This window comes from Megascapheus bottae, chromosome 1 (genome assembly GCF_031878675.1).
Source record: "Megascapheus bottae isolate mThoBot1 chromosome 1, mThoBot2.hap1, whole genome shotgun sequence".
Classification (NCBI taxonomy): domain Eukaryota; kingdom Metazoa; phylum Chordata; class Mammalia; order Rodentia; family Geomyidae; genus Megascapheus; species Megascapheus bottae.
The window spans coordinates 88,002,068-88,024,032 of NC_143509.1; the positions used below are offsets into that span (position 1 = coordinate 88,002,068).

At 33.0% G+C, this 21,965-nt stretch overlaps 1 long non-coding RNA gene across 1 annotated transcript in view; it reads left to right on the top strand.

The window, feature by feature from the left end:
- The window catches only part of LOC150069564 (uncharacterized), an 87,815-nt gene that overhangs the window by 18,988 nt on the left and 46,862 nt on the right, over positions 1-21,965 (top strand). The gene's annotated exons all lie outside the window — the stretch shown is intronic.

Here is a 21,965-nt window from a genome sequence, read left to right on the forward strand (position 1 = left end):
TTATTTCATTTTAAAAGTGTTACTGTGAAATGCAAATATATGACATACCCATTTATCACTTTCCTCTAAAAGCAGGTAGAATATAACATGTTGGAGAATTAATTCATTTACCAACAAACATTTTGCAAATAACCTACAGGAAATATATCATATAGAAATATAAAGCTTCACTTCCAGAAAACTATTCAGCGTTAATTTTCTTAGCATGAAATTATATAAACATGACCATGGTTTCCATGGATTCATCATTATGTTCTGGTTAGGTTACAAACAAACAAACTTTCACTTGTTCATATTTGGGGAAAATGTCCTAACTGTACTGTGAGGATTATCTCCATTAACAGTTTATTTCCTTAAGTTTTGAGGTAGAAGAAATGAAATCATCATTATTCTTATATAGAACAATTTGAAAGGATCCTTTCGGTTGAATCTTGATGGCAAATTTTGTTAGTCCTGGTGTCAACTGAGTTGCTGTAAAGCAATGTTTTGTACTGTTGGATACAACAATAATGTCTAAGATATGGATAGTTATATATCTGAACTCATTAGCCAAAGAAAGAGCTGCAAATTTGGCATTTGTTACATCTTTCTTAGTATACATGACATTAGGTTCACAAGAGATAAGTCTGTCAAATGTACATCAGAACAAATAAAACGTTCACATACTCAGCATCTAATATAACCTGTAACGCTTTGTATGAATGGGAGTTTTAAATGGAGAAACAGGAGTTACCTTCTCTGCCTCCTATGGACTCTGTTACCAGAATGTAAATTTCTTCTCCTCAGTTTGTTTTCTGCATGATCCTTTCTCATCTGCAGCCATTGAATGGATTCAGTGCTTAGTTTACTGATGTAAGATATTAAAGTATTACTATATTTGGTTGCCTGTAAAGTTAGAAAATAATAATTTGTTTTTTGTATCCTGATTCCTCATTTAGCATCTGACTTACTGTGGTCCTTTTTCTCTTGGTTCTTGTGATTTCAGGTAGAAAGTCATATCGTTTTACTTTGTTGGCATTCTGCACATTTCACCTTTGATTTCACTACTTCTTGCTATAGTGTTAGCTTTCAGTTCTGCATTAAGTGACTGATAATTCATTTTATCTTCTTGATTGTTTTTTTGTAGGTCATGGGGCTTGAACTTGGCATGGGCACTGTCCCTGAGCTTTTCAGATCAAGGATACCACCCTACCCCTGGGCCTGGGCACTGTCCCTGAGCTCTTCAGCCCAAGGCTATAGCCCTGACTTTGAGCCAAGCCCCACTTCCCATTTTCTAGAGTCTCAGGCCCTTTTGTGCCTGGGCTGATGTTGAATTTTGATCCTCAGATCTTAGCCTCCTGAGCAGCCAGGAGTACAGGCTTATCTTGATTTATTGGTAGTATTTCCCATGATTCTCATTTAAATATCACAGTGAACATGTATCTCTTTTCTGATTAATTTAGATTAAAAGAAATGCTTGTTGATTCCCTATAACATTTGAGGTACATAAATATATAAAAATAATATTCTGTTTCAAAGCTTGGTCTTTTATCAAATTATACTTAATTATGGCTAACTCTAAAGTGAAGGTTTTTTTAATCCTACTATTTCTTACTTTAGTTTTTTGATTCATTTTCCCCAGTATTTTGCTAGGTTCCTGGCAATTACGTAAAGCTACTAGAAACAGAGATTCTACATCTCTTTAGCTTTGTATAGTTCTATGTTTTCTTGGCTTTGTCTGCATATCAGAAACACTTGGAAAGATTAGCAAAAAGCTCAGAAGTAGATGATAAACCTTGATTGTGATGACTGTTTTACATGCCAGCCCATGTCAAAATTTATCCAATTGTGTGATTTAGATATGTGTAGTCCTTACCAAAAGTAAAACATGTTCACCTTTTAACTCCCCGATCTCCCTACTATGTGTAAGACATGGAGATGTGTGGCTTCAGATAATCAGTCCTCACTTTGGGAGGCTTTGGTTTGACTGGGTTTTTATTCGGTTCTAATTCTTATAGTTGCTTAACATTTTCCTGATGGTTCTCAGGCACAGTCAACATTGAGAAGTTCTGCTGGAGTTCTCCTACCATATGCTTTCTATATGAGAAAGACTAAAAAAAACCATGTTCTCATTGCATCTTACGTACATTTTTCTTCCATTATGAATAAGGAAATGGGAATAAATTGAAAGTGTAGTGTAAATTTTTGTCAAAAGTCAAATAAATATTATGCTTCCCAAATAGCTTTGTAAAAGTACAGACAAGGCCATGAGTTTGGCCTAGTGGTAGAGTGCTTTGCCTAGCATGCATGAAGACCCGGGTTCGAGTCCTCAGTACCACATATATAGAAAAAAGCTGGAAGTGGTGCTGTGGCTCAAGTGGCTGAGCTCTGTCCTTAAGAATGCACAAGGACAGTGCTCAGGCCCTGAGTTCAGTCCCCCGGACTGGCAAAAAATAAAAATAAAAGTAAAAATGTACAGACAAATGTAGCCTTGATATAGTTCTTTAAGCATGCACTAAGACACATCATTACCACACAACTACATACATTGGGATTTAACCCAAGCAGGCTCTGTGTTGGTCATGGGGGGTTGGGGAAGGGATGTGAGACAGACTGTAAACTTAAAGGAAGATTGTAAATCATCATTCTCTTGTTTTTTTCTATTTGTCTTGTTAGTACCAAGAACAGGATATAAATTTCCACGGTAATAAGAGTATAAACTAGAAAATAAATGATGTCAACTTCAATCAAAGATAAATGGATTGTATTTACATCATTTAACTCATAGTAGATTTGAACATTGTCTCTAAGTCATGTACACGGGAACCATTCTGATAAAAAAAGATAGCATCGGCCATCTGGAAAGCCCACAATTAATAAGGTGTATCACCCACAGAAAGACAGCACCATTTTGATGTCCCATGTGAGAACTAACATGTAAAAACTGAAAAGCCAAATATTTTCCTTGCTGCTGTCCTTTTTATTCATGGAAAAGTCCATTGATTCCCACTCATGGTAAGGCACATGGACTATATATTATAAATTCACCTCAGAAACTGTAGGTAGCCTGGTGAAGGTGGAAAAATGCCTGTGCAAGGCAAGTGAGGATTCATCCTGTGCAAACTCTGACAAAGATTGGCCAACCTAATCAAAAGTAGGGAATGTAAACTGGTTATCTTCTTACTAATGGTTAAGAAATGGACTTACCTGCTACAAGTATTGACATTATATGATAGATCATTTTTCAGAACATATATGATGGCATATGGTCATTTACCCATATATTGAACATGGGCCAATGTTGCTATCTTCCAGTTTCATATGTATAATATATATTATCATGTAATATGTCTAATATATCATATAATGATATATTAGACACACATATTTTATACATAAGCATATATATTATATATACATATACACACATGCATATATGTATCTATCCCAGATATTTTGTTCACAGAAATCTGTTTGCATTATGACAGCATAGTGGAACTAAGCCATGATGAATGGCTTAGTTGTTTCCTCTTCCTTCTTGGTGTGCCTAGATTCTGGTACCTACCTGACTTTCTGAGGCTTATCTCTGAAGTCTGTGGGAGGTTACTTCCTCCCTATTAGTAGCCAGCAGGGAGGCGTGTGTTTCCTTCCACAGAGCTACAGGCTGTTTTGTTCTATCCTGTTTACAGCTGGTGGGGGGCCCTTTTTCTTCCTGAAGCTAGCCTTTTCATCAGCACAGAGGGAGATGCAAAATTGGAAAACATCTTAATTAAATGTTTTCCTACAGAAACATCCATTCCACAACCTTGATCTATTGAACCCCCTTAGAGGTGTCTCTCCCGACCTAGCTCCAGGAGATTGAAGGCAATAGAGTTTATCACAAAAGATATTGGAGGATCTAATTTACATTCAGTCTTGAGAACTTGCTTAACTAATGGAGTAATTATTAGTGCTTCTGGCTGAAATATTTTCTCTATTTTATTTTCGAATAAAATTGTATTTCCTAAATAAATTATATAGGTGTGTCCTAAGCAAATCATAAAAATAATGTTAAGTATCCAGGTTAAACATTTACAAACTATTTTCAAGGTTTGGGTTTCTAAAAATACCTTATGCTGATGCCTTAAAGTATCTGCCTTTTTGAAGAATGTGTAGGTCTATTAGCTTTGTCATTTCAGCATTTGAAAAGAAAAGTAGATTTTAGTTGGATTGAATCAATTTTCTTAGCGGATTAAGACAAAAACTCTAAATCTCTACTATTCTCTTCTGGAATTTACACAACTAAATATATTCAGTTCAAATATAATGTTTGCTTTCATCAGAAAGTTATAGTCTTTTATATAAATGATTATCTTTTTAACTTCTATATTTTTATTTTAAAGTAGTTTTATGAAAGAACTACCATTCCACAAAGTAGCTTAGAATACAATGCACCAACATTAATGTCACCTCACTCATCATTCTCTTCCATCCCTCCCAATCCAATCTTTCCCCTCACTTTTCCTTGTTTTATAGGATATTATGACTGGCATCTTACATTTTCCTCTCACCATTCTACTGCCTCCTCTCCTTCACCTCCTCATAGAACTTCAACTGATAGTTTCATTTTTAAAATACAGTGAAAGTTTATATGATTGTTATAAACATTTTTGTTCTAGGTCCAAGATATGAAGAGTGCAATTCAAAACCAAGCCAGGCAGAAAAGTCTATGAGAATGTTATCTCCAAAGATCCAAAAATGATGCTATGGCTCAGGTGGTAGAACATACATCTTGAGCAAAAAGCTCAGGGCCAGTACCCCGGCTGATTTCCTGAATTCCAGCCCTTAAAAAGGCACATGTATATGTATGTGCATGCGTGTGCACGTGCACACACACACACACACACACACACACACACACCATTTGTTCCTCCATATTAAGAGAAGGCTGTGTTTAATTACTACATTAGTCACTATTTTAAACAGATTGTTCTAGAACAATTGTGACTAGCCTTATTCTTCAAAAATGTATTTTAAAGAAATAAGAAAAATTAAACCTTAACATCAGAAATTTTACCATTACATATTACTATCATTTTATAGCATAATAAAATGAAAATATATAGCACAATAGAAGATATGCTTTATAGAGATGAATACTTTAAAATATAAATTACAACTGTGATTATAAATTTTATACTCAACATATTGAATCAGCATTGCTTATTGATTAAATAATTATACTTAAGATGAAACTCTAATTATAAGTGGGATTTTATAATAAATACATTCTATTTTCTTTATCTAGTCACATAATGCAGAATCATGAATATAACATATTCATGAAGTTTTTTGAAAATTTTGAACTTTTGAAAAGTTAACTACTTGCTTCTTTTTGTGAAATACAAATATAAACTACTATTTTTAGATCTTATTTATTAAGTAATGAGTGAAAAATTTTAGTCAAATGGTCCTATAGTTTGGGCTTTGTTGTTGTTCTAAGGCATTTCTCTATGCTATGTGAAGGAGACATGCTGCTTTTATTTTAATAAAAGGTACACAGAATCCGTCTTTATTTCTCTACTCTAGCATTGCTAATGGATGAATAAACAGTCACAACTTTTAAAATCAATATTTTTTAACAAACACATCCTTTGAAATATTAATAAGATATTGATATTTTAATGTCTTTATGGTTTTGTAAATTAAAATAATATTTAATCAAAGGATATTATGGAATATCTTGTCTACCTATAAAGCAATCCAAATTGGAACTTTACACTATTAAAGTAAAAGGACATAACATTATCTCTGCTATGTTTAGAATCATTTAAACTTTTGTTTTTTTCCTTAATAGAATTTGTTAATTCTATGTGTTTTCCTATCACATAAGGAAGTTCAACATATCCAAGAACACAAAGCTAACGAAAAGTTTCTGTTGAAATGGTTTCACTCCAATAACCTTGGATGTGTTGTCAAGGAACTTCAGTTTCAGTGATAAGATTCTGCTGCTGCCAGAGATGGTTTGGGCCATTTGATAGGCAGAGATTTTCCAAGAATAACTTTCTGTGTTTATTAACAGCTTGAGTTTTGGTGGAGAATTAGTCTTCCCCCTTCCCAGGTTTAGATTCTGTTTGCTCATAATAGTATTAGTTCTGCTATAGATGACAGGAAATACATTTTAAATATAGTTTCTAAATTTGTTTTTTAAAATAAAATTAAAAACCTACTGTGCCTTCCTAAACTGTGACTTCTGCATCCACTTTGTATTGCCAATGCCCAAAATTCACTTAATTTAGTTCCTACTGAAAATTTGCAACTTTTATGATAGATCTTTTCTGTTTTGAGTAAAAGCAATAAAAGTCATTAATATACAGGGCTTCAAAATTAACACCTACGGAAAGATTCAGCTGTGAAGTTACATTGATACTTGCAAAACTTTCTGCATAGGAACATATTTCTTTAACTGAAAATTTTGTGGGAAATAGTTGAGAGTCAAATTTAAATTTTAGTCCAATAAAATATGAAGTACAAAACAAAGTTCCTTTGAATTTTAAGTCAAATTAAAGATTTGTTTGGCTGAGTTTTATTGCCTAAGAATGTGAATTCTCACTGTGTAGATACACTCTTCCTTATATTGCATTCCTTTCCTAAAGTTGTATCATTTTGTCCCACTCTTAAGATGAATGAAATGATTAATGCAGGAGGCAATATTATAAGTTGTCATTTCAAGGCATATTCATACAGAAATTAGGAAATTTCTCATTTTATTCTTATTGATTCTCAGATTGATGATGACTCCTGGTTTAATTTGATTAAGTATAATATTACTTAGGTATTTTGCCAAATTCAGGAATATATCTAAGGTATTAAAAGTAAATACTGATTTTTCCAAAATGTAAAGTTTTATATCTATTTTATGAAGATGGTGATGTGAGCACTTTAAAAACTTCTGGTAATATTCTTCATATTACCTTCTTATTGCCTTTCATCACTTATGAAAATCTATAGATGTTCACTAATTGGTGAAACTTTAAATATAATGTATTACCAATTTCTCAATGAAATTTAATGTTTAATTTCCCCTTATATTCCCATTTTATGATGATTTTCCAAGAAAAAGTTTTTCCAACACATTTGAGCTTTCTCCCTCAGTTTTCTTTCATACTATTTTTAGTCAAAAATGGAAATATGAATATTAATATTTTCACGTTAACTCAGATAGTGGCTATTCATCTTTGTTCTGTCACTTGCTGTGTTTACATGAAAATCATAGAGCAAAATGGACAATATAATGTCAATGTAACAATAAATTTTCAGTAAAACATCTAGTGTAAGAGCCAACTTATACTAATCTAGGAGAAGAATAAATCGATATCTGATCTTATTAATAATTTCCAGTATATGACATGAAGCTATTCCAGCTGATGCAATGAATAGACAAAGAGGTTGTCTGGATAATTCAGTCTCTTGACTTTGCTGCAATTTATGACAGAAATCAGTTTGGATGCCATGAATTCATTGAAACAAGAAAAGTATTGTCCTAGCACATTAAAAAAATTACTTTGGAGATGGCTAAAATGGAACATTTTTCTCCATGATTTCAATTTGCTGCTTCCTTGTGTTTGACAATATTTATTTCTATTTTCTCAAACAAAGTTGTCACAAACTTTATTTTCATAGGCTTTGTTGGTCTCTGCCAAATTTTTAATTTTGCTGCAAAACAAAGGATGGTAGCTTTGATATAAGACATACTGGTTTCTCATGGTTCTGGAATATCCGAAGTTCAAGAACAGGGAAGTAGCACAGCTGGCCGTTGGTGAGGAACCAGGATGAAAACTGTTGTCTTTTAATTGTTTTTCTCACATGGTAGACAGAAAAGTAGAAAATGCTAGGAAGTCTCTTTTTAAAAATAGCACAAATTAACTGTATATTTATATACATAATATACTTTGACCAGGTTCACCTTTCTATATTGCTCTTTCTTAGCCCTTCTGCTCCTCCTGTCTCCCTTCACAGCTTTTACTAGATTTCAGTATATTATATTCATTTATTTATAGTGTAATATTTATCATATTCACCTCTGCCATAAGAGGTATTTTATTAAAAGCTCCAACTGGTCACTCAAACCTGTAATCTCTACTACTCAGAAGGCTGAAATCTAAGAATCGTGGCTTCAAACCAGCCCAAACAGGAAAGTCCATAAGACACATCTCTAATAAGCCACCAGAGAGCCACAAGTAGAGTGGTGGCTCATGTGGTAGAATGCTGCCCTTGAGCATAAAAACTCAAGGACAAACTCTGGACCCTAGTTAAAGCCTCAGCCTAGTTCGACACACACACACACACACACACACTCACAACATGATGCATCAAATCCATCCATATGGACTTCATCCTAATTATTTCCCAAGAATCTTACCTTCTAATATTATCTCACTAATGGATAGGATTTCAACATATGATTCTGTTAGAGGACATCAAGAATCAATCAATAAGAAAATCTGATGTTTGGGGCCAATAGCATGGACTAGTGGTAGAGTGTCTTGCCTAGTATACAGGAAGCTCCAGGGGTTTGAATCCTCAGTTCCACCTAAATAGAAAAAGTGGTGCTGTGGCTCAAGTAGTGGAACACTTTTCATGAGAAAAACCTGAGGACAGTGCCCAGGCCCTGAGTTCAAGCACCAGGACTGCCCCCCCACACCAAAAAAAAAAGAAGAAAGGAAGAAAGAAACAGAAAGAAAGAAAGAAAGAAAGAAAGAAAGAAAGAAAGAAAGAAAGAAAGAAAGAAAGAAAGAAAGATCATATGGTCTTGCTAGATTTACAAATCTACTGACAATTGCAGTAACAGTTTCTCAAATCAGAGTGGGTACAGTGTATTTAGAGAAAATTATCTTAAAACAAAATCATCAGTCCTATACGTAAAATTTCAGAATGCTGAATATACCTTGAAGGTGGGTTTTGCAGTTATATTTCTTATAACAACCCCACTGGATTCTAAGATGTTTAATTTTAGACTGCAGATTTTAATTTCTAGAGTAAATTTGGAACATATAATTCAAGAAAGCATAAATTAATGTTTTAGCTAAATGAACATATTTAAAGGAATTATAGGATCTCTCAAAATTAAAGAATCTTTCTTAAGGAATGTCATCTTCATAAACAAGGTGATTCTGGCCTAGTGGTATATCTATAATTCCAATACATAGAGGGAGAAGCAAGAGATCTTGAGTTTGAGGCCAGCCTATGCTCCAATGGAGAGATGGTGCCTTACTGAAACAAACAAAATTTAAGAACAATGAAAAAAGCAGACATTGAATCTATTTTGAATTTGTATAATTGTGTATTTACTGAACTAATTCAGAATTTGAACATACTTTCTTGTTTAAATCTTAATTTGAATGTCCCTAAAATTTTAGATACTTACAGTGCCTACATTTCCATTTATAAAAGAGAAGTCAAACAAGTTTGATATTGTGTCAGCAAGAGAATTGTTTGTCTAGATGATATATGTGCAAATAAAACTGCATAAGAAGACTTAAAGCAATGGTATAACCACTATCCATTGCTCTGTTTCCATTAAGTATTGGTAGACTTCATTGTTTAGGATAGTCGTGAACTTTTCATGAGATACCTCCTATAACAAGAAAATAAGACTGCTCATTAATTGTGAAGTAAGAATCTAAACTAATGGGAAAAGAGAAAACTTAGAGTTAATCTTTGGAGTATACTGGTTGTTGAAAGGTGATGATAATCCCATACAACTATTCAAGATTCGAGGACTGGAATTTACAAATTGATTGTGACCATAAGAGAACACCATTGACTAACTAATGACTGACTGAAGAAATCTTAAAGGTATGACTGGTCCACTTCTGAATCTTAGTAGTCTATCCCTTGCAGTAAACAAGCTTAAAAAAAAAAAGATCTGAAGGAATGTTTGCTAGATAGCACAGATAGCACATAGTTTATTACTTTTACAAGAGTTCCTTCTCATAATTTTATATAATCATATTTCAGAGCTATATGTATAAATACAGAACTTTATGTCTGTATTCATATGATGCATTTCCTTCACAATATGGTATTTTGCGTAACACCGTTAGATCACAATTATCTTTTATATAGTAATCATTAGAACATGTTTGAAAAAATTATTTTAATATATGTTTGTACTAAACCAAGATTTTTCAGATGATTTTTCATATGCAGCTCATGTGGATTGCACACAAAACCGTACAGATTTATTTATTTTTTTTATTTTTTGTGAGTCATGGGGCTTGCCCTCTTAGGCCTGGGCTTTATCTCTGAGCTCTTCAGCGCAAGGTTATTACCCTACCACTGGAGCTGTTGCCCCATTTTTCATTTTCTAGTGGTTAATTGGAGATAAGAGTTTCACAATCTTTAGTGCCTGGGCTGGCTTTGAACCGCAGTCCTCAGATCTCAGCCTCCTGAGTTGCTAGGATTACAGGCGTGAGCCACAACACCCAGCTTCTAAATAGCTTTTATATGTTTTGATCTACAGTTCTACAGACTTTCTGGTTTTAATGAGAGAATAACCATATATGGATATCTAATTTGATACCATACTTATAGAAATCTGCTGAAATCTAGTTTTAGAAACAATAACATCAAGAAAAATCTAATGTATGTTATCTAAATTTTTGAGTGCCATTAAAAAAAAGCCCTTTATCTTGAAGAGATTCTCATTCTACAATACATATCCTTTAATTGTATGATATCATTCAGTGTCACCATTTTTATTTTGATGTTTACCATTATTTCCTTATGTATTGATGTTAAGTACTGTGAAATATTAACTTTTATGAAATGTGTATGAATTATTGCATTGGATTTTACCCTCTTGCTTCTGAGTAGTATTTAAGATTCTGAAAATTACAAGGTAGAGAAAAACAATAAGAATTTCTTTTTTCTTTCTTTTTTTTTGGGGGGGAGGAGATTATGGGGCTTGAACTTGGCCTGGGTGCTGTTCCTAAGCTTGCAGCTCAAGGCTACTACCCTACCCTTTAGCCAATTCCCACTTTACATTTTCTAGAGGTTAATTGGAGATAAGAGTCTCAGGTCCTTTTGTGCCCTGGCTGGCTTTGAACCTTGATCCTCAGATCTCAGCCTTTTGGGTAACTAGGATAATGGGCATGAGCCACTGTGCCTGGCAACCATAAGCATTTCTGTAAGCTTGTATTAGTCACTGAGGTTTTTTATGAAAAGTTAATTATTTAAAGTGTCCAAAATATTCTATCTGGTTCTATGCAGCTCAAAAAAATCAAATATGTCTTAAGGCAATAGAATTTTAATAAAAAAGATATGCTATCTCTTATGATTCTAATAGTAGCCTTATATTTGCATTGTGCATGTATATCAATATATCTATAAATGGAATGAATAAATATTTATGCATATGAGAAAAAGGAAAAATCATTCAAACTAGATTTCTCATTAGTCTTCTAAGCAAAATAACAAGAAAACACATGCCAAGGCGACCTAGTGTATCTCCTATTCTTTCTTGCAAAGTTTTCTGTGTATTTGCTTTTACCTTGAGGTCTTTGATCCATTTGGAGTTAATCCTGGTACAGGGTAACAAAGAAGGATCCAACTTTAGTTTTCTGCAGGTGTTAACCAACTCTAAGATTTCACCTCACTCTAGTTAGAATGGCCATGATCAAGAAATCTACTAACAACAGATGCTAGAGGGGATGCAGCCAGGAGGGATCACTACTACACTGTTGGTGGGAGTGCAAACTCGTTCAACCACTATGGAAAGAAGTATGGCAGTGCCTCAAAAGACTAAACATAGAGAGCCCAGCAATACCACTATTTGGCATTTACCCAATCATCCAGAAACAAGGACATACTAAAGCCTCTAGCACAATGATGTTCATTGCAACACTATTTACCATAGGAAATATATGGAACCAATTCAGATACCCCTCAGTTGATGAATGGATCAACAAGATGTGGTATTTATACACAATGGAATTTTATGCTGCTGTCAGAAAGAATGACATCACCCCATTAGTAAGGAAATGGAAAAACTTAGAAAAAATCATATTAAGTGAAGTAAGCCAGACTCAAAGGAACATAGGCTCAATGGTTTCCCTCATTTGTCATAATCAGTTGAAACGTTGCGCTCTCCTAGCAGAGATTTACAATAGAACAAAACCTAGATAAATAAGGCCGTATAGAATGACGCTAAATGAAAGGACCTCCAGGATATAGAAACAAAAGCCATATAACGAGTGATTGTCATCTCTTTTGCTGTCCCTTGTTTATCTCATATTGTTATAGTACTTCATCTTGTTATCTGATATATTGGACATATGTGTATTTGGTTATTTAAAATCAGATAGGGAAGGGAGAAAAACAAGATTAGGTGTGAGGGTTGGGGGGGAGAAATGGGGAACAAGACATATGAAAGGATATCAATGTATGTGAAGTAATGCACCCTCTATCTGGTGAATATAATTTAACCCTTCTATTAATTACAATAAAATATATGGAAAAAATAAATAAAAACTCAAAACATAAAAAAGATACAAAACAAGAAGAGCATGTGCAAATCAGAAAGAGAGCCCCTTTTTGTTTTTGTGTATTGGTAAATAACTCATAGTACTATTACATACTAACTAAAAATGATGAGATATTTTATGATATTGTGCTAGTTTTAACATTATACTTAAAGTTTCTGCAGGCAAGAGACTACGTAAGTTATCATTTTCATAAATTACCTTTTATAAAAGGTTATTAATGATCATTTTAACATATCAGAGTCAATACTTTGCTTAAATTGCCTTATAATATGATTAAATATATGAACTATTATCTCTGTGCAGATTTAAAGACCTGTACACACTAGGGTCATCACTGAAGACCATTAGAGACTCTAGTGCATGTGTAGATGTGATGTGAATTGGTATACTTATGGATTCAATTTTAAAGCATATTGATTTAAATGTTAATAGGATTCCTACAATTATTTGTCATAATCTTCAGAATTAAATTAGAGAATATTCTTCAGAATGAAAGTTGACTGATGTACCTAAAATGATCTCTGAATCTCCAAGAAATTTATACATTCTGACAATTTACATCACTCTTTAAAGCATTGCAAAGATTATCATCTAGAGCTAAATTCATGCATGCAAATTACTTTTCAAAACAGAGTTGCTATGTTACTTCTTGGTTTAAAATACTTTTCATTAGTGTGACATTGCTATTGAAATTAAGTCCAGACAATGCCTTTTGGATTGCTGCTTAGTAAGTTTTCTCCCCTCTCAATAGGTCATTTGAAATAGATGACTTTCATTTTCATTGAGACAAAAGAAACAATCCTAAACTTTGTACAAGCAAGATGATCCCTAAAGAAAGAGGAAAAATAATTTAAACTGCAAGTTTGTTGTTTGAAATACCCACAGACACACCATTTTGGCCCTTGCTAACAAGGAGTTCCTATAGCACATACATGTCTATTTGATTTGTAGCCCTGGGGCTCATGGGCCAGCCTCTCCTCTGACATGTACTATTGAGCATGCGTAAACAACAGGCTTAAGAGAAATGCCTTACCTTTGCCTCTTTATATTTTCAAATCAGAATATTAGCTCCCAGTAAGCAAATAACCCTTAATTATCTTATGAGTTATCATTAGGGACCAAAAGTGCTTCTTTGAATATAACCTCAAGTGATGCAATGCTTAGAATACTTGTAGATCTACAATGATTTTAGATCTAATACTCTAACATCTTCAAATGCTATAGAGCTTGTGATAAATCTGCTGCATTATTGCTTATTTCTGCTTCATTCCTTCAAGATCATATATATTGACATTCGCTTCTAATTATATATATTTTAAACTTTTTAGCTAATATGTTTAGTAAAAAGACATGTTTCAATACATCAGTTTCAAGAGCCTGAATGATAGTATAATTTGTAATAGCATTTGTATCTCAGTTGATATTGATTTTTTCCAAGGCGCACTTACCACAAAAAACATTGCTTTTAGGTCATCTGGCATTTTCTTTACATTGAAAATTGAAGAAATTCAAAATCATTAGAAAAATCACTCTTTTTTCTTTTTTTTAAAAATTTTTTATTGTAATTAGTAAAAGGGTTACATGATATTTGCCAGATAGAAGGTGCATTAATTCACATACATTGATACCCTTTCACATGTCTTGGTACCACTTTTATTTAACTGGGTTTTCTTCAAATTGTATGACTATAAGCTAGACATACTGAATAGTTTACCCAATATTTTCACACTCCTAGTTTATGCACAGATTCAATTTTATAAAAAAGAGAATTCTTGAACATTTTCCCATCTATTATTTGGCTCCATTTATTGCAAAAGATTGAAAAGTAATTGAAGGAAAATGAAAACTAAATGAAATAATTAAATAAGCAATCTAATTTCTAGGTGTTAATTCAATTCTATTTCTAATCAATTTTCTGTATCTTAAACTTCATTTGCTTTCTATCTACTTCTTGCCTAAAGGCTTAGATGTCTCAAATTATGGGATGGATACATCCCTGAGTGCTTAACACAATGACACAAGGGAAATGCTACTCTGAGGCTTGACTAACACATTTAACATTTATTCCATTATTTGGTGGTTTCAAACTCCATATGGCCTTGTCTGGTTGATTTGATTGTCTTTATATATTAGAAATCTGTACTGTGAATGCGCATTACCAGAAATAGTTAAATATTTAGTAAAGGTGACTGTATTGCTTCAATGATATTTTAAGGGAAACAAAAACATTAAATAAGGTAAGTGGAACCTTTTTAAAAATATATCTTAGTTAAGTAAACGAATATTTAAAATATATATAGAGATAGATAATCATTATTATGGCAGTTTCCAAATCTCCTAGCATTTAAAATGATTTTAAAAATTAAAAAAACCTAATGATACTGAATTGACATGTAAGTCTTTTCTATAAGTCATGGGATCAACTGCCACTCTTTCCTTGGGTAAATACTCATCTCTAAATCTAAAACAGTGGTTTTGGAAATAAGGTGTGTTCTTTAAAAGAAAGAAAGATAAGTAGAAATCATAGGAGACTGACTATTGGTGTTTTGACAAATATCTACTTTTGTGCGTGACCAGGATGAGAAATTTATGGTAATATCTAAGAGATTGTATGAGGAAAGTATTTTCAAATATGAATTAGAATCCTCCCAACCAACTAGTCATTCTTGGAATTATTTGGAAGAAAATCAAAGTTGTTTTTTTTATTTTTTAATTGCTTTTTGGATGTAATTTAAAAGTAATAGACAAACATTGTAAGCCTTAATGGATTTCTTACTAGGAAACAAACCCCACATTAACATTCTACCAGGGATTTTTGTAGCATTTGCATTCATGTGACATTGACTATTAAATTTTATTGTTTCTATTTTAAAAATTGTATATTTAGAAATAATTGCAATTCAATTGCTCAGTTATGAATATTTTTGTTGGCCCTATCTGTGGGACCTGGGGGAATATTTTAGAAGATAATTATTAACAGATTTCCCAGCTTCTTCCTTACAACAGATTGCTTTGTAATAAAGTTAACATTCATAGCTTAATAATATTAATATGTTCAGGATTTTCTCTTAACTCAGCTTCATGAAACCATGTGGAATGACATGGAAGTTTTACCTAAATGATAGGTTTATCTAGCTAATAAAGGTTTATCTAATAAAGGTTTATCTAATAAACATGATTGGACATTAAATTTACATGTATGTATATGTTTTTGAGAGAAAAATAGGGAGGCGAGAGAGAAAGAAAGGAATTGTCATTGTACCAAATTTCATGTATGTTGCACAGCAAACATCCCTAAATTACTTAAAAGCACATAGCACCAATCTCTCTTATCAGCATTTGGAAGATAGATGAAGTGAGGTTGGATTTGTGGATTTTGCTTCCACTCTTGTCAGAGATCATCGCCCTCTTTCCTTTGGGATCCAGCATCACTCCTGGAAGAAAAATCATAAACATATGCCCACCACCCACATAGCCTCAGCAATCAGAATATGGGGTGCCAATTATTTATTGCTCTGGTATTTCTCTATTAACACAAAAAACCCAAGCTGATTATTTCCTTTTCCATGATCATTTGTTTCAAAAAGGCCTATTTTGTAATGCTCCCATACCTTAATAGGAAGCTTTTGCTTTTAATTGTGACAGACTGAAAGCTTACTCTGAAAGCGGTTTCTGGAGAAATCTAATTATTCTTGGTCGGGAATGTTCCTCTAGTGATATCGCTAGCCTCCTGGGTACTAAGCATGTCTGATGGTAGGTGATTCATAAGTGCAAAGTGACATTTCCCAATGAGTTGTTTTGTCACAGGTTATCCATTTTGTCAAACATGTTATTTCATCCTGAGCTTTAATGTGACTGTGATGTTGCCGGGCAAGTCACTGAGTGTGTCATTTAACTTGTCAAAACCATAACAACATTTGAACCAGAATGAGTAATTTTTAAGTCAGAACTGTGAAGGTGAACTCAGTACCCTGCTAAGTCACAGCCAATTTCATTCCTACTTAGTACCTGAGATTTGATGTATTAGTGTGAGTCTGCCATCATCAGCTCTTATTTTACAAATGTAATCATTTGAAGGATAGGACTCATATCTAGATCATGCTATGCCACCTGTTTTTTTAATGTTATTGTGTGTTTCCTTTGAAGGAGGCAAATTAGATGATCAAATTCTTAAATCAACTCTGACAAACACGGGAGTTAATACTTTTTTTTGATATAATTCTAGTGTGGATGCTTTTAGTCTTAAATTTTCTCACTCTGCTAGTCAGCTTATCCACTGGAAAATAAATCTATAATTTAAGTCTAACCCATTTTGATGCAGTATCTTTGTTACAAGTGTTTTACAAATTCTACAAATCCAGCATCAATATGTGTCAAAACAATTTTAATAGCTTTTTAGATAGCTATTTTTAATCACTTATTTATTAACTTATTATAAACCAAAGACAACTAGAAGTATCTTATCAACACAGCATTCCCTTTAAGATATTTATAGAACATGATCAGCTGAAACTTATTTTCACGTATTTCTCCGTGTTAGAATTTGTAGTCTATTTTCTTTACCAGAGAATTATTTTTACTTTATTTATTTTAAAATGATTATTTTCATTCTGTATCACCTATTTACAAAAGTCCATCTACAATCACTTTGATTAATCTATGATTAGTAGTTTAATTCATATTAGGAGTAAAGGACAAGAAGGTCACATAGAAAAAAATGTAATTATTTAAGAATAAAGTCACATTTATCATTCAAGTTTTTAATATACTCAGAGTGATTATATTAGAAAGAGACTATTCACATTTAAAAATTAGGAACTAACACATTTCATGGTTTAAAAAAGTACACTGGGGGCTCATGCCTGTAATCCTAGCTACTCAGGAAGCTGAGATCTGAGGATCACAGTTCAAAGCCAGCCCGGGCCCTCAAAGCCAGCCCAGGCACTGAAGTCCTGAGACTCTTATCTCCAATTAACCATCAGAAAACTAGAAGAGGCACTGTGGTTCAAAGGTAGGCAGTAGCCGGTAGCCTTGAGCTAAAGAGCTCAGGGACAATTCCCAGGCCAGAGTTCAAGTACCACAACCAACAACAACAACAACAAAAATACACTGGGACATGATAAATTATGCAGGTCTCTAGAAATTCAAATAACGAGACCAAAGGAACATATTCATAGGTCTGGATGACTAAGTTTCAATAGCTATGTGCATATAATTATATAAAGTAATCTTTTATGAAATAAACTCAAAGAAATGGGAATGGGTTTTGTTGTTGTTGTTGCTGTTATTGTAGTTTTGCTGTCTTGTCCATTTTTCTTGTTTGTTAGTTTATTTGTATTTTGGAGGGAGAGGGGGAGCGCAGAAAAGTTGGGACAAAGGACGAACAAATATAACAAGGGTTCTCACTAGACACCATGTAAAAAATGAACTGTGTAACTTGTTGGTATGGATAGTGACAAAAACTATGAGAGAATGAGGGAAGGAATGACATGTTTCAAGAAGAATTGTATTCATTACCTGGGTCATAATTGTAATCTCTCTGTATATCACCTTTACACAATAAAATATGTTACAAATAAATGGATAGATAAATAAATGAATAAAATGAAGTAGAAAACAGTAAGACAGGGGTACTGGTATTTCATAGAATTTTACAAAATCATTTTGTTTAATAGATTGTTTTAGAAATACATGGCTCCACTTTTTAATGTTTTCCCCATTTCTTAGTCAAAGGGCAATTTGAAAAATCTTGCAGTCTTTGGTAAAGCATGGGAAACTTGCCACCACATTTAGTTTGTGTCTTGGGTCACATTCTATTAAATAAACACTTTGACAACAGTTTACACAGTGATTTAAGGTTTTTTTTACTATTCGTCTGTTCATTTACATACATGTATATAAAAATATTCAAAACAAGTACCCTTTATACCTTCATGTCAGTTCTAGTTATTCCTTCATGAGAATTCTGGGTGTTTTTTTAATTTTATTTTTGCTTTTTATTTTCTGACAGATCATTCTTTGAGCTTGTTATGAATGTAACTTTTAATTAAAAAAAATCAAAGCAATTAGTTTTTGTAGAAGAGTCCAAACAGCTATTACACATTTTAAGGCACAGGGTTAAATCCTGTGTGGTAAAATATACATGACTTATTTATTTCTTCGTACACTTTAGAAACTTTTCCCTTTAAAAATATAATTATTAAAAAAATTAAAAGTAAGACCAATCTTTTCTAACCTTCTCTTGACAAGAAATGGTATTTCCAGTAAAAATAATTGAACAGTTCTTTTCATAATATAGAATCATGTTCTGACTGTTGCAATCTCTATTATTTTTCCATTCCTTTAGAAAACACATGTTGATACTTATGAAACAACAGAGAATTTTCCACAAGGATATAATTTATTATGTAAATGTCTGGTGATTGGGATCCTATTGTCTTTTGCTATGGCTTAATTTTCTGCCATGTAATTGAGGCCAAATTTTAGAAATAATGAAAAAAAGAATAAATGACATATACTTCTTTCTGTTGATTTTCATGAATAAAATTATGCATATACTGATGCACTAAACAAATTGCTAGATTGTCATAATTTTATGAACTTTCCTTAAGTATAAGCAAGTATATTTTATCTTAAAAAGAAAATATCACATATAGAATAAATGCATTTGATATTATATTTTAAATAAAACCTTTTGATACTTGAGAGGGAAGTTGATCCTTCTATGTGTGTTTCCAGACTTTTCTTACAAAGTATGTTATTTTATCAACATGGCTTAACACCAAAGAGAGTTAGTAGTATATTTGGCAAAATTAGTACTAGTAGTAGAATGAGGGATGACAAAGAAGACATGAATGAAGTTTATTCATTTTGAAGTTAAACTTGAAAAGAAAGAAAATAACATGAGCTTTGTTTTCCAGAAGAGAAATGGTAAACTTACCATCTTCATGTTTGTATGGCATGCTCTTGTCTGTGATTATTTAACTAATTTTATATATATTAACAAGGTGCTCCATAAATAGTGTAGAGTTGGTTAGAATGTTACTTTATCAGTGTAGCCAGTCTTGTACTTCCTTCTATCCCAGTATTTTACACAAATTGCCTCAGCTGATGGGACGTCATCACTGTGGAGTTTAAGTTGTTGTTGGAGTTGGTATCAACTTGAATGGAAGAAGTATATCAAGCCTAATGCAGTATTGTCCATTATTTTGTAACTGTAATCAAGTTAAAAACTGACCAGACATTATTTTACTAAATCTTTCAGATATCGTTGAAAAGTATTGTAATGATATGATAAAACATAATTTATAGGTATGATCAATGTTCAGTAGATTATCTCCATTTGTTTTTAGTTTTGAAGTCTCTGAAGCTCTATGTTTTGTTTTGTTTTGTTTTGTTTTGTTTTGCCAGTCCTGGGCTTGAGCTCAAGGACTGAGCACTGTTCTTGGACTTTCCTTAAGGCTAGAGCTCTACCACTTGAGCTTCAGCACCACTTCCAGCTTTTTTTCTATGTATGTGATACCGAGGAATCGAACCCGGGTCTTCGTGCATGCTAGGCAAGCACTCTACCACTAGCCTAAACTCCCCGCCCCGAGCTCTATGGTTTCTTAAATATAGTCTTTAATATTACATATCAGAAAGTGACAAAATTGATAAGAAATTGCTGCTTCCCAGACCAGTCCTCCACCTAAGTCATTGTTGATAAGATACTGTATCGTTTGTTTTTTCCATATATTTTTATTGTAAGTAATAGGAGGGTAACATTATATTCATCAGATATTAGGTGCATTACTTCATATACATTGAGACCCTTTCTCATGTATTGTTCAGGAAGAGTTTTCAACTTGAATTAGAAATTGTTATTTGATGATTTCCTCTGCCTATTTGTAGGTCTACATGAAGGAAAGTGGGGTATCTGGGACTTTTGGAGCTTGTTAGAAAACAAGGATAATACTTTCTACCTCCTGCAAATCTGAGCATTATTATGAGAATTAATACAGTTCTTATAAAAATGATAAATCTCCATCCATCCCAGTATAAGGTGGCTTGACTGTTAATGGACTTAGGTAGAAATGAAATCTCATTTCTACAGCTGTTTCATGGGCCCAATCTATCTGTATTTTCGTTCCTCTCTTCACTGGCTTGTTCTCACATTCGCAGATGACATTATGATCATCGTATGAATGCTTCCACGCTATCTTAATTGACACCTTTTATAACCAGGTATTTCTGTGATATTTTCTTGAATACCATGTAAAATATAGTTATCTCAGGAGACTTCTGGCATATATCCTTAAGTAAAATGCATTCTATTGCCATCGGCATTGATTTATTTGAAATAAAATTTCATAGGTTTGTAGAAACCATTGAATGGTAACTACTGAGCTAGCACTGAAAGGCGTTTTGTGAATGAATAATGTAATTTCCTCCCTCTAATAAAAGCTTTGTACATCTTACATTTAGTTTAAATTGATTGCTTTCTGACACAGAAATAAACCAGTCTTTATATTATGCAGGGTTCTTGTTAGTGGTAATATGGAGAATATAAATCTTCCCTTGTGACTTCTATTTGCATGCTTTTCTTCAACCTGAAGTAACCCTAAGCAGGTTTTTAATTAAAGTAATGGGAACCATAGAGTGTATCATCCCTTTTATGCATGATCAAATTACCATAGCATAAATATATTCCTGCTCACTTGTAAACTTGAATTTTATGGATGGGTCATAAAAACATCCTTTCCAAGGTTTGCAATTTTGTTTCCACCTTTTAAAAAATATTGTGGTCTATTGGCAGTGCTTATATAAAAAGTTATACTGGGTGAATAACACTACGTATAGGAAATACCTATGTACACCTGATGGAGTTTGCAAATACAGACTTTGAAGTCTCTCAATGTGTTCGCCTCTTTAAAATACAAGGTATGGTTTAAAAAGTAATGTTATTTCTTTTCTTTTCCTTTTGCAATTTAATCTGAAACTTAAGACTGAATGACAGGTGCCAGCCCAAATAGAGGCTTCAACAATGTTTTATTATAGATGGCACTGAAAACCTCAGTCACTGGAAGAAGGAAAAGTGAGTGTCAGTGAATCATGAAGAAAAACAGTAGTGAATGTTAATTTAATTAAGTACGAGCTCCACATTAAGAGAATTTCCATTTGAAGACACAGATGGTAATGGAGGAGAGGGTTGAAAGGCCAGTGTTTAGCTATAGATCAACTCCCAGCCAGCATTAGGTTTGTGACCTTGAATATGGTACTTAATCTTCCTAAGCCTCAATTTACTTATCTATACTACAGCATCTTAGGTTTAAGATAAGAGATAAGAAAAATGATGTAATGCCTGTCACACAGAAAGCATTTACAATGTTAACTAGTCATATTAATCATTCATTCATAAATTACTTAAATTCTTTCCTTGTGCTAAGTCCTAAGTAGGGTGCTTCAAATGTTTTAGAATAC